We start from the raw sequence: 13,373 nt of genomic DNA, 5'->3' as shown, positions 1-13,373 counted from the left end.
AGGGATAACTGGCTTGTGGCGGCCAAGCGTTCATAGCGACGTCGCTTTTTGATCCTTCGATGTCGGCTCTTCCTATCATTGCGAAGCAGAATTCGCCAAGCGTTGGATTGTTCACCCACTAATAGGGAACGTGAGCTGGGTTTAGACCGTCGTGAGACAGGTTAGTTTTACCCTACTGATGACCGGTCGTTGCGATAGTAATTCTGCTCAGTACGAGAGGAACCGCAGATTCGGACACTTGGTTCACGTGCTTGGTCGAGAGTCCAGTGGTGCGAAGCTACCATCCGTGGGATTACGACTGAACGCCTCTAAGTCAGAATCCCGTCTAAGCACTGCAACGATATCGTGTGCACTTGCGGCGAATGCGGGTAAGATTAGCGCCGGGTCGAGCGCGGCGGGCCGCCGCGCTTCCCGGCTCGATGACGCCAAATGAACCCAGAGAGCGCCACACCGGAGGCCGAGTATTGACGAGGCCACTGGTCGCTCTCCGGGGCTCTGGCTGGCCTGAATCGCTGCAGTGTCAAATCGTCTGAAGACGACTTAGGTACCTGTCGTGGTGTCGTAAGTAGTAGAGCAGCCACCACACTGCGATCTATTGAGGCTTAGCCTCTGACTGGAAGGTTTGTCCGCGGTACGAAACCGAAACGTTCATCCTTCCTGCGAGATCGCAAAGACTGTACGAGTGCAAAACCGCATGGCCAGATGGCCCGTTCGCTCGGGTTCGCCCGAAAATGGAGGAACCACCATACGGGACCCAAAGCCGCGTGAAGTACGAAAGGAACCGCGTGGTCGGGACCCGAAAAAGGCTTGAGCCGCGTGAAGTACGAAAGGAACCGCGCTGGTCAAAAGTCGAGGTGTGTTTGACCTGGTGCCACGTGAAGTACGAAAGGAACCACGTGGTCGAGTAGGGCTCGACCCTAAACCGCGCCAAGTACGAAAGGAACCGCGCGGTAGGGGCTCGAAACAAAGCTCGGCCCTGAACCGCGCCAAGTACGGAAGGAACGGCGCGGAGAGGGCTCGACACGAAGCTCGACCCTAAACCGCGCCAAGTACGGAAGGAACAGCGCGGCTAAGGGTTCGAAATAGAGCTCTACCTTGAACCGCGCCAAGTACGAAAGGAACAGCGCAACTAAGGGGCTCGAAGCAAAGCTCGATCCTGAACCGCGCCAAGTACGAAAGCAACCGCGCGGTCGGGACTCGAAACAAGGCTCGACCCTAAACCGTGCCAAGTACGAAAGGAACTGCACGGTAAGTGAGCTCGAAACAAGGTTCGATTCTGAACCGCGCTAACTGCGCGGTCAGTACTCAAAACAAGGCTCGACCCTAAACCGCGCAAAGTACGAAAGGAACCGCGCGGTAGGGGCTCGAGACAAAGCTCGGCCCTAAACCGCGCCAAGTACGGAAGGAACGGCGCGGAGAGGGCTCGAGACAAAGCTCGACCCTAAACCGCGCCAAGTACGGAGGGAACAGCGCGGCTAAGGGCTCGAAACAAACCCTAAACCGCGCCAAGTACGGAGGGAACAGCGCGGCTAAGGGCTCGAAACAAACCCTAAACCGCGCCAAGTACGGAAGGAACGGCGCGGAGAGGGCTCGAGACAAAGCTCGACCCTAAACCGCGCCAAGTACGGAGGGAACAGCGCGGCTAAGGGCTCGAAACAAACCCTGAACCGCGCCAAGTACGAAAGGAACGGCGCGCAGTAGGGGTTTAAAACAAAGCTGGTCCCAAAACCGCGCCAAGTACGAAAGGAACAGCGCGGTCGAGACTCGGAAGAAAAAGCTTTCAAAGTGTCGTAGCACGATGCACACTGCTGTTCGTGTGGAACAAACGTGACTACCGTGCTGTACGGTGGAGTTCTGTGCGCAAAAGCGGCGGGTGTGTTTCTAAGCACCACAGCGTTGTGTCAAAAAAGAGGTGCCTGAGAGAAACGCATGCGACTGCCGTGCTTTGCGGCATAGCACCGTGCGCAAAAACGGTGCGCATGCAAGAGGTGTCAGAGCTAGCGAACTTTTGCCACGAGCAACAGGTCACTAAAAGCCTATAGATGACGGTGTTGGAGGAAAAGAAAAATATCGAGAAAGCACTGCGGTGTGCCGTGCGTAGGGACGGGCGCGCGTGCCACATGCCGCCGAAATATGGGTGTCGGAGAAAACAGAGTGCCGCGCGTAACGAGGGGCGCGCGTGTTACAGAGAGATATGCCCAAACGCATGAAAGTGTACGCAGGTGTCCTAAGGCAGTTTTTTTTTTTTTTCCTCATTTTGATGTCGCCCCGGCTGACGTGGTTTTCGTTTTTCCGTGCCGCCCCGGCTGACGCGGTTTTCGTTTTTCCGTGCCGCCCCGGCTGACGCAGTTTTTGCGCCGCCCCGGCTGACGCGGTTTTCGCGCCGCCCCGGCTGACGCGGTTCCGACTTTGCACTTTTTGGCTCACCCCGGCTGGCGGCCCACTCACTCGATCGCCAGGTCTGTTTGCCCCGGTGGTTCCACCGCCAGGCTTAAGCGCGAACTTTTTTTGTTTGTTTTCTTTTGATTAAGCGCAAGCTTTTTTCTTTGTTTTCTTTTGATTAAGCGCGGGCTTTTTTCTTTGTTTTTTTTGCATTCGCCCCGGCAGACGCGGTTTTTGCGCCGCCCCGGCTGACGCGGTTTTTGCCGCCCCGGCTGACGCAGTTCGGACTTAGCACTTTTCGGCTGTGCCTGGCTGGCGGCCCACTCACTCGATCGCCATGTCTGTTTGCCACAGTTTTCCCGGTGGTGCCGCACCCGGGCTCGCCCCGGCTGACGCGGTTTCGTGCCGCCCCGGCAGACGCGGTTTTCGCGCCGCCCCGGCTGACGCGGTTTCGTGCCGCCCCGGCAGACGCGGTTTTTTGCCGCCCCGGCAGACGCGTTTTTTTTTTCTTTCGCCCCGGCTGACGCAGTTTTCGCGCCGCCCCGGCAGACGCGGTTTTCGCGCCGCCCCGGCAGACGCGGTTTTTTGCGCCGCCCCGGCTGACGCAGTTCGGACTTGGCACTTTTTGGCTGAGCCTGGCTGGCGGCCCACTCACTCGATCGCCATGTCTGTTTGCCACAGTTTTCCCGGTGGTGCCGCACCCGGGCTCGCCCCGGCTGACGCAGTTTTCGCGCCGCCCCGGCTGACGCGGTTTCGTGCCGCCCCGGCAGACGCGGTTTTTTGCGCCGCCCCGGCTGACGCGGTTTTTTGCCGCCCCGGCTGACGCAGTTCGGACTTGGCACTTTTCGGCTGTGCCTGGCTGGCGGCCCACTCACTCGATCGCCATGTCTGTTTGCCACAGTTTTCCCGGTGGTGCCGCACCCGGGCTCGCCCCGGCAGACGCGTTTTTTTTTTTTCTTTCGCCCCGGCTGACGCAGTTTTCGCGCCGCCCCGGCTGACGCGGTTTCGTGCCGCCCCGGCAGACGCGGTTTTTTGCGCCGCCCCGGCTGACGCGGTTTTTGCCGCCCCGGCTGACGCAGTTCGGACTTAGCACTTTTTGGCTGAGCCTGGCTGGTGGCCCACTCACTCGATCGCCATGTCTGTTAGCCACAGTTTTCCCGGTGGTGCCGCACCCGGGCTCGCCCCGGCTGACGCAGTTTTCGCGCCGCCCCGGCTGACGCGGTTTCGTGCCGCCCCGGCAGACGCGGTTTTCGCGCCGCCCCGGCTGACGCGGTTTTTGCCGCCCCGGCTGACGCAGTTCGGACTTAGCACTTTTCGGCTGTGCCTGGCTGGCGGCCCACTCACTCGATCGCCATGTCTGTTTGCCACAGTTTTCCCGGTGGTGCCGCACCCGGGCTCGCCCCGGCTGACGCAGTTTTCGCGCCGCCCCGGCTGACGCGGTTTCGTGCCGCCCCGGCAGACGCGGTTTTCGCGCCGCCCCGGCTGACGCGGTTTCGTGCCGCCCCGGCAGACGCGGTTTTTTGCCGCCCCAGCTGACGCAGTTCGGACTTAGCACTTTTTGGCTGAGCCTTGCTGGCGGCCCACTCACTCGATCGCCATGTCTGTTTGCCACAGTTTTCCCGGTGGTGCCGCACCCGGGCTCGCCCCGGCAGACGCGTTTTTTTTTTTCTTTCGCCCCGGCTGACGCAGTTTTCGCGCCGCCCCGGCAGACGCGGTTTTCGCGCCGCCCCGGCAGACGCGGTTTTTTGCGCCGCCCCGGCTGACGCGGTTTTTTGCCGCCCCGGCTGACGCAGTTCGGACTTGGCACTTTTTGGCTGAGCCTGGCTGGCGGCCCACTCACTCGATCGCCATGTCTGTTTGCCACAGTTTTCCCGGTGGTGCCGCACCCGGGCTCGCCCCGGCTGACGCAGTTTTCGCGCCGCCCCGGCAGACGCGGTTTCGTGCCGCCCCGGCAGACGCGGTTTTTTGCGCCGCCCCGGCTGACGCGGTTTTTTGCCGCCCCGGCTGACACGGTTCGGACTTTGCACTTTTCGGCTGTGCCTGGCTGGCGGCCCACTCACTCGATCGCCATGTCTGTTTGCCACAGTTTTCCCGGTGGTGCCGCACCCGGGCTCGCCCCGGCAGACGCGTTTTTTTTTTTTTTTTCTTTCGCCCCGGCTGACGCAGTTTTCGCGCCGCCCCGGCTGACGCGGTTTCGTGCCGCCCCGGCAGACGCGGTTTTTTGCGCCGCCCCGGCTGACGTGGTTTTTGCCGCCCCGGCTGACGCAGTTCGGACTTTGCACTTTTTGGCTGAGCCTGGCTGGCGGCCCACTCACTCGATCGCCATGTCTGTTTGCCACAGTTTTCCCGGTGGTGCCGCACCCGGGCTCGCCCCGGCAGACGCGTTTTTTTTTTTTCCTTCGCCCCGGCAGACGTGGTTCCCCCCCCCCCCCTCCGTCTTTCTTTTTGTTTTTTTTTTTCGCCGCGGCTGAAGTGGATTTTTCGGTGCCTCGACGCCCCGGTAGTCGCGGTTTTTCCGTTTCCGCACGGCCCCGGCTGACGCTGCTCGGTCACAGTCGCCTTTTGTGGTGATTGCAGACTTCTTGAGCGCGGGTGTTTTTTTTTTTTGTTGTTGTTGTTGTTTTATTACGCATTCGCTCCAGCAGACGCTGTTTAGACTTTTTGTTTCCTCTTTTATCCTGCGACGAGGTGACGAGGTTTATTCGGTGCCCCGCCGCCCCGGCTGAAGTGATTTTTCCTGTCCCGTGCCGCCCCGGCTGACGCGGTTGGGACTTCGCGTTTGTTCGGCCGCCACGGGTTTTGGCGCACTCGCTCGGTTGCTTGTTGTTGCCACTTGTTGCGAACCCAGGTTTCTTGAGCGAGCGCGGGCGTTTTTTCTTCCTTTCTTTCTTTGTTCTATGTGTTAGCGAATCGGCCTTTAATATCACACGAGGACTCACAACCAACAATTTTCAGTTTGAAGTGTAAAAAATCTGCAGGTGTTGACGTAACTGACTTGCCCCGTACCCTTGAGTACATCCATGAAGTTCTCGTAGTACTACTAAATCGCATTATTCCAAGTGGAGAAATTCCCATAAACTTGCAAACCTCTACACGAAAATCGGTGCGCGTGATAAAGTTGAAAATTATCGTCCGATATCAAATGTGCCTTCTATAACACAAATTCTAGGAAAAAAAAAAAAAAAAACACTTGTTCGCCGTTTTCTGCGCCGTGACTGGCAGCACTCCGGCGAAGCGAAACGGGGTCGATTCGAGCACGATATCGGCGTCTTTCGACGTGCTCGCCGGCGACCGTCGCACGAGTACGTCGCACGAGCGCGTCTGCCGGGGCGCCGTTTGCGAAGCCGACGCAAAAGTGGGAACCGCCGCTCGGATGATCGCCGCTTTCGGCAGAGTGAGTGTTGGCACTCCGGGGAAGCGAAACAGCGTGAATGCGCCCACGAAATCGGCGTATTTTGAAGTGCCCGCCGGCGACCGTCGCACGAGTACGGTAAACCGCGTCAGCCGGGGCGTAGTTCGGGACGCCGACGAAAAAGTGGGAAGCGCAACTCGGATCTTCGCCGTTTTTGCAGGAGTGAGTGGCGGCCCTCCTGCGAGACCAAGAAGCATCGATTCGTGCACGAATTCGGCGCCTTTCGACGTGATCGCCGGCGACCGTCGCTCGAGTAGGGCAAACCGCGTCTGCCGGGGCGGGCTTCGGGACGCCGATGCGAAAGTGGGAAACGCTGCTCGGATGTTCGCCGTTTTTGGCCGAGTGAGTGCTGGCACACGGGCGAAGCCAAACGGGGCCGATTACGGCACGATATCGGCGTCTTTCGACGTGCCCGCCGGCGACCGTCGCACGAGTACGGTAAACCGCGTCAGCCCGGGCGGAGTTCGGGACGCCGATGCGAAAGTGGAGAACGCCGCTCGGATCTTCGCCGTTTTTGGAGGAGTGAGTGGCGGCACTCCGGAGAAGCCAGGGAGCGCCAATTAGCGCACGATATCGGCGTCTTTCGACGCGCTCGCCGGCGACCGTCGCACGAGTAGGGCAAACCGCGTCTGCCGGGGCGGGGTTTACGACGCCGACGCAAAAGTGGGAACCGCCGCTCGGATGTTGGCCGTTTTTGGCAGAGTGAGTGCTGGCACTCCGGCGACGCGAAAGAGCGCGAATGCGCCCACGAAAGTGGCGTATTTGGACGTGCGTGACGGCGACCGCTGCAGGAGTACGAAAAACCACGTCAGCCGGGGCGAGCGACACACGGCGGTCTGGGTGCTTATCGCTGCTATTATAGGGGCACCCCGGCAGACGCAGAAAAAAAAAAAAAAATTTTCGACCTTCTTTTTTGCTGGTCGAGCTCGGGTAACCCAGGTCGCAATGGGAGCCGCGCACGAAAGCGGCGTCGCGAGACGCGTTCGCGGTCGCTAGTCGCACGAGCTCGGCAACCGCGTCAGCCGGCGCGGAGTTCGGGATGCCGACGGCTAAGTGGGTACCGCTGCTCGGATGTTCGCCGTTTTTGGCCGAGTGAGTGCTGGCACTCCGGTGAAGCCAAGGAGCGCCAATTCGTGCACGATATCGGCGTCTTTCGACGTGCCCGCCGGCCACCGCCGCACGAGTACGGCAAACCGCGTCTGCCGGGGCGGGGTTCGCGACGCGTACGCAATAGTGGGAACCGTCGCTCGGATGTTCGTCGTCTTTGGCCGAGCGAGTGCTGGCACTCCGGCGAAGCGAAACGGGGCCGATTCGGGCACGATATCGGCGTATTTCGACGTGCTCGCCGGCGACCGTCGCACGAGTACGGCAAAGCGCGTCTGCCGGGGCGAGGTTTGCGACGCCGACGAAAAAGTGGGAAGCGCCGCTCGGATCTTCGCCGTTTTTGCAGGAGTGAGTGGCGGCCCTCCTGCGAGACCAAGAAGCATCGACTCGCGCACGATATCGGTGTCTTTCGACGTGCCCGCCGGCCACCGCCGCACGAGTACGGCAAACCGCGTATGCCGGGGCGGGGTTGGCGACGCCGACGCAAAAGTGGGAACCGCCACTAGGATGTTCGCCGTTTTTGGCAGAGTGAGTGCTGGCACTCCGGCGAAGCGAAAGAGCGCGAATGCGCCCACGAAAGTGGCGTGTTTGGACGTGCTTGACGACGACCACCGCAGGAAAACGAAAAACCACGTCAGCCGGGGCGAGCGACCCATGGCGGTCTGGGTGCTTATCGCTGCTATTATAGGGGCACCCCGGCAGACGCAAAAAAAAAAAAAAAATTTTTTTCGACATTCTTTTTTGCTCGTCGACCTCGGGTGACCCAGGTCGCAGTGGGAGCCGCGCACGAAAGCGGCGTCGCGAGACGGCTTCGCGGTCGCTAGTCGCACGAGCTCGGCAACCGCGTCTGCCGGGGCGGAGTTCGGGACGCCGACGGCTAAGTGGGAACCGCCGCTCGGATGTTCGCCGTTTGTGGCCGAGTGAGTGCTGGCACTCCGGCGAAGCCAAACGGGGCCGATTCCGGCACGATATCGGCGTCTTTCTACGTGCTCGCCGGCGACCGTCGCACGAGTACGGCAAAGTGCGTCTGCCGGGGCGGGGTTTGCGACGCGTACGCAATAGTGAGAACCGTCGCTCGGATGTTCGTCGTCTTTCGCCGAGCCAGTGCTGGCAATCCGGCGAAGCCGAACGGAGCCGATTCGGGCACGATATCGGCGTCTTTCCACGTGCTCGCCGGCGACCGTCGCACGAGTACGGTAAACCGCGTCAGCCGGGGCGGAGTTCGGGACGCCGATGCGAAAGTGGGAAGCGCCGCTCGGATCTTCGCCGTTTTTGGAGGAGTCAGTGGCGGCACTCCGGTGAAGCCAAGGTGCGCCAATTCGCGCACGATATCGGCGTCTTTCGACGTGCCCGCCGGCCACCGTCGCACGAGTACGGCAAACCTCGTCTGCCGGGGCGGGGTTTGCGACGCCGACGCAAAAGTGGGAACCGCCGCTCGGATGTTCGCCGTTTTTGGCAGAGTGAGTGCTGGCACTCCGGCGAAGCGAAAGAGCGCGAATGCGCCCACGAAAGTGGCGTGTTTGGACGTGCTTGACGACGACCACCGCAGGAAAACGAAAAACCACGTCAGCCGGGGCGAGCGACCCATGGCGGTCTGGGTGCTTATCGCTGCTATTATAGGGGCACCCCGGCAGACGCAAAAAAAAAAAAAATTTTTTTCGACATTCTTTTTTGCTCGTCGACCTCGGGTGACCCAGGTCGCAGTGGGAGCCGCGCACGAAAGCGGCGTCGCGAGACGGCTTCGCGGTCGCTAGTCGCACGAGCTCGGCAACCGCGTCTGCCGGGGCGGAGTTCGGGACGCCGACGGCTAAGTGGGAACCGCCGCTCGGATGTTCGCCGTTTGTGGCCGAGTGAGTGCTGGCACTCCGGCGAAGCCAAACGGGGCCGATTCCGGCACGATATCGGCGTCTTTCTACGTGCTCGCCGGCGACCGTCGCACGAGTACGGCAAAGTGCGTCTGCCGGGGCGGGGTTTGCGACGCGTACGCAATAGTGAGAACCGTCGCTCGGATGTTCGTCGTCTTTCGCCGAGCCAGTGCTGGCACTCCGGCGAAGCCGAACGGAGCCGATTCGGGCACGATATCGGCGTCTTTCCACGTGCTCGCCGGCGACCGTCGCACGAGTACGGTAAACCGCGTCAGCCGGGGCGGAGTTCGGGACGCCGATGCGAAAGTGGGAAGCGCCGCTCGGATCTTCGCCGTTTTTGGAGGAGTCAGTGGCGGCACTCCGGTGAAGCCAAGGTGCGCCAATTCGCGCACGATATCGGCGTCTTTCGACGTGCCCGCCGGCCACCGTCGCACGAGTACGGCAAACCTCGTCTGCCGGGGCGGGGTTTGCGACGCCGACGCAAAAGTGGGAACCGCCGCTCGGATGTTCGCCGTTTTTGGCAGAGTGAGTGCTGGCACTCCGGCGAAGCGAAAGAGCGTGAATGCGCCCACGAAAGTAGCGTATTTGGACGTGCTTGACGGCGACCGCCGCAGGAGTACGAAAAACCACGTCAGCCGGGGCGAGCGACCCACGGCGGTCTGGGTGCTTATCGCTGCTATTATAGGGGCACCCCGGCAGACGCAGAAAGAAAAAAAAAAATGGGGACATGGCGTGCGTCACCGTGCGGCTTCGCAGCGTTGCCGAAGTCGCCGAGCCCTTCGACTGAGCCGAACGGCGGACAGGGAACGTTGGTCGGCCGTTCTAACCTGTCGGTGCCACGCCGAGACGTCGTTAAGGAAAACCGCGTCGTGGGCCTCTACGACGCCGTCGAGTCGTTGTACGTTTGGTGTCCAGCGTGTCGGCGGCGAGTAGCGGACACGTCGTTCACGACTTCGGTCTTTCGCAGTCGACGCGAACTTGCGGAGAGTCGTGGTGCCTCACGTTTTCGGCAGAAACCGCGGCGGAATTTTCCCGTGCGTGCGCGCACGACCTCGGTGCTGTGCCGTCAGCGTAGTGTGTTGCACAAACTCGTGGCCTACCCAAGGTGCGGTACGTTTGCGGCCGTATCCTCGGTGGGAATTTCGTGAGTAGGGTCGCAAATTCTACGACCTCGGCGGGTTTGAGAGCGACGTAGACTTGTGGCACGCTCAACATGCCACACGTTTCGGGGCACACCCGCGGTGAAATTTTCTCGAGTACGCTCGTATTAGGGCCCAAGGAGGTCTGGGTACTTATCGCTGCTATTATGTGGGGGTTCTCGTGAGCGGCGTACGCGAAAGCGACCGGGTGTCTGATATGCGGCGGGCTTCGGCCTCGTCAAGCGTGTCCTCGGGTCTGCTCCAGGGGAATCCACGGCAGTCGTCTGCAGCCTCATCCGCTTGATGCGTTAGGGGCTGGTTGTCGGACGGTGCCGTTTTACCACGATATCGAGGTGTGTTCCGTGTCGTCCTCGGGCGATTCAGATGCGAAAGCGCCGAAGACGCGGGCGTGACCCGTCGTCTGGCGGCTTTGCAGTCTCGGCTCCGTTGCTAGTTCCGGCCGGTCCACCGACAGTGCAGCGGGCTTGGGCAACCCGCACGGCGCGACCGAGTCGATGCAACGAAAAAGAGCGAGCATGAACGTGCTTCTTGCCGCACGGCTCCCACTCGTCTTTCGGGAAGGTTGTGCCGTAGCGAGCTCGAACGCCGTCATCTCGGAGTGCAAAATAAGCGTGTTGGGGCGCCTGAAGGTGGCCTCCGCCGCACACAGACTGCGTCCGGCCCGCCGAGGGCGAGGACGGACGCGCAGTCGAACGATTACCTGGTTGATCCTGCCAGTAATCATATGCTTGTCTCAAAGATTAAGCCATGCATGTCTAAGTACATGCCGAAATAAGGCGAAACCGCGAATGGCTCATTAAATCAGTTATGGTTCCTTAGATCGTTTCTTCCTACTTGGATAACTGTGGCAATTCTAGAGCTAATACATGCAGTGAGCCTGGAGCCCTTTGGGTAACGGGTGCTTTTATTAGACCAAGATCGATCGGGTTTCGGCCCGTATTGTGTGGTGACTCTGGATAACTTTGTGCTGATCGCATGGCCACGAGCCGGCGACGTTTCTTTCAAGTGTCTGCCTTATCAACTTTCGATGGTAGGTTACTTGCTTACCATGGTTGTTACGGGTAACGGAGAATCAGGGTTCGATTCCGGAGAGGGAGCCTGAGAAACGGCTACCACATCCAAGGAAGGCAGCAGGCGCGCAAATTACCCACTCCCGGCACGGGGAGGTAGTGACGAAAAATAACAATACGGGACTCTTTTGAGGCCCCGTAATTGAAATGAGTACACTCTAAATCCTTTAACGAGGATCAATTGGAGGGCAAGTCTGGTGCCAGCAGCCGCGGTAATTCCAGCTCCAATAGCGTATACTAAAGCTGCTGCGGTTAAAAAGCTCGTAGTTGGATCTCAGTTCCAGACGAGTAGTGCATCTACCCGATGCGACGGCTCGGACTGAACATCATGCCGGTTCTTTCTTGGTGCACTTCATTGTGTGCCTCGAGATGGCCGGTGCTTTTACTTTGAAAAAATTAGAGTGCTCAACGCAGGCGAGTCGCCTGAATAAACTTGCATGGAATAATAGAACAAGACCTCGTTTCTGTTCTGTTGGTTTTTGGAATACGAGGTAATGATTAAGAGGGACGGACGGGGGCATTCGTATTGCGGCGCTAGAGGTGAAATTCTTGGACCGTCGCAAGACGAACTACTGCGAAAGCATTTGCCAAGAATGTTTTCATTGATCAAGAACGAAAGTCAGAGGTTCGAAGGCGATCAGATACCGCCCTAGTTCTGACCATAAACGATGCCAACCAGCGATCCGCCTGAGTTACTCAAATGACTCGGCGGGCAGCTTCCGGGAAACCAAAGTATTTGGGTTCCGGGGGAAGTATGGTTGCAAAGCTGAAACTTAAAGGAATTGACGGAAGGGCACCACCAGGAGTGGAGCCTGCGGCTTAATTTGACTCAACACGGGAAAACTTACCCGGCCCGGACACTGGGAGGATTGACAGATTGAGAGCTCTTTCTTGATTCGGTGGATGGTGGTGCATGGCCGTTCTTAGTTGGTGGAGCGATTTGTCTGGTTAATTCCGATAACGAACGAGACTCTAGCCTATTAAATAGGTGCGGGGTTCCCAGCACCTTACAACCTTCTTAGAGGGACAAGCGGCTCCTAGCCGCACGAAACAGAGCAATAACAGGTCTGTGATGCCCTTAGATGTCCGGGGCCGCACGCGCGCTACACTGAAGGAAGCAGCGTGTCTTTATCCCTGTCTGAAAAGACTGGGTAACCCGTGGAACTTCTTTCGTGATTGGGATAGGGGCTTGCAATTGTTCCCCTTGAACGAGGAATTCCCAGTAAGCGCGAGTCATAAGCTCGCGTTGATTACGTCCCTGCCCTTTGTACACACCGCCCGTCGCTACTACCGATTGAATGATTTAGTGAGGTCTTCGGACCGATGTCCGGCGCGGCCTTTCGGTTGCGCCGGTCTGTTGGAAAGATGACCAAACTTGATCATTTAGAGGAAGTAAAAGTCGTAACAAGGTTTCCGTAGGTGAACCTGCGGAAGGATCATTAACGGATTGTGAAGGGTGAGCGCCTCAGCTGCGTCTGCGCCCGACACTTTCTGCCGCTGACCCCGTTTGGACGCGGGGTCGGCTTTTCCCCACGGGGCTGCCTGAATGTGGAGCGGCACCCCGTGACAAATTGTTGCGCCCAGCGGACGCCAACACCGCGACCTTGGACGGTCGGCCAGGTGGCGGACGCGGGTACAAACGGCGCAACGCACTCATAGGTCGGCTTTCGACCCGCCACTGCACCGTGGCTCGAAGCGCTCGAAATGCGCGACCCGACCGCTGCGGGACCGCCTAGTACTGTAAACAGGAGCGGCGGAGCGCGAACGGCGAGTCGTGGTTACGTCGGTAGAAGGCGAGGCTGCGCGTTCCCGAAACGCCAGCCGAGTGCCCTCCCGACCGTTCGAGCGTGCAAGAACGAGACCCGACAATCGCGCGGCGACTGCCAAGTACGAGAGGAACGGCACAAGCGTCGGCGGTCGGTCAAGGAACTGGCGATGTGACGGGTCCGCTGTGCACCAGTGCATACCGTCCCGCCGTCCGCGGCAAGCGCCTCCGCGTCCTCGGGTGACGGAGGCTGCCGGTCGGTTCTTGCAGGCGAGGGATCTCGCTGGCACCGGTTCGCGTTGACGCGCGGCCGGTCATGGCACGGCGATGCGACGGCCGAGGTGCGCAGTACTCGATGGAGGAACCGCACGCTCCGATGACCGTCCCGCCCTCCGCGGCGTATGCGTACCGACCGTAATGGTTGCAGCAGCGCCGGCCGGCTTTTGAATTCGCCACACGAAACACGGTGCGAGATCGCGGTTAGGGGAGCGTCGACGTTGCCAGGCGTTTTGCTTGCTGCCGAGGGAAAGGCGGCACGGCCACGTCGCGCTCGTCGCGATTAGCGGGTCTGCGCGCTTTGGGAAGGTGCCGCAACGACTTGCCGAAAGAGGAAGC

The 13,373-nt window shown here is 60.0% G+C and overlaps 1 non-coding gene across 1 annotated transcript; it reads left to right on the top strand.

Moving 5' to 3' along the window:
• Positions 1–10,620: 10,620 nt before the first annotated feature.
• Positions 10,621–12,435, top strand: LOC142796071 (small subunit ribosomal RNA). Its single transcript, XR_012893521.1, has one exon. It is a non-coding gene; the product is annotated as a small subunit ribosomal RNA (ribosomal RNA).
• Positions 12,436–13,373: the final 938 nt, after the last annotated feature.

This window comes from Rhipicephalus microplus, unplaced genomic scaffold, assembly GCF_043290135.1.
Source record: "Rhipicephalus microplus isolate Deutch F79 unplaced genomic scaffold, USDA_Rmic scaffold_1073, whole genome shotgun sequence".
NCBI lineage: Eukaryota > Metazoa > Arthropoda > Arachnida > Ixodida > Ixodidae > Rhipicephalus > Rhipicephalus microplus.
The sequence above is the reverse complement of the archived record's forward strand: the minus strand, read 5'-3'. Positions and strand labels throughout refer to the sequence as shown.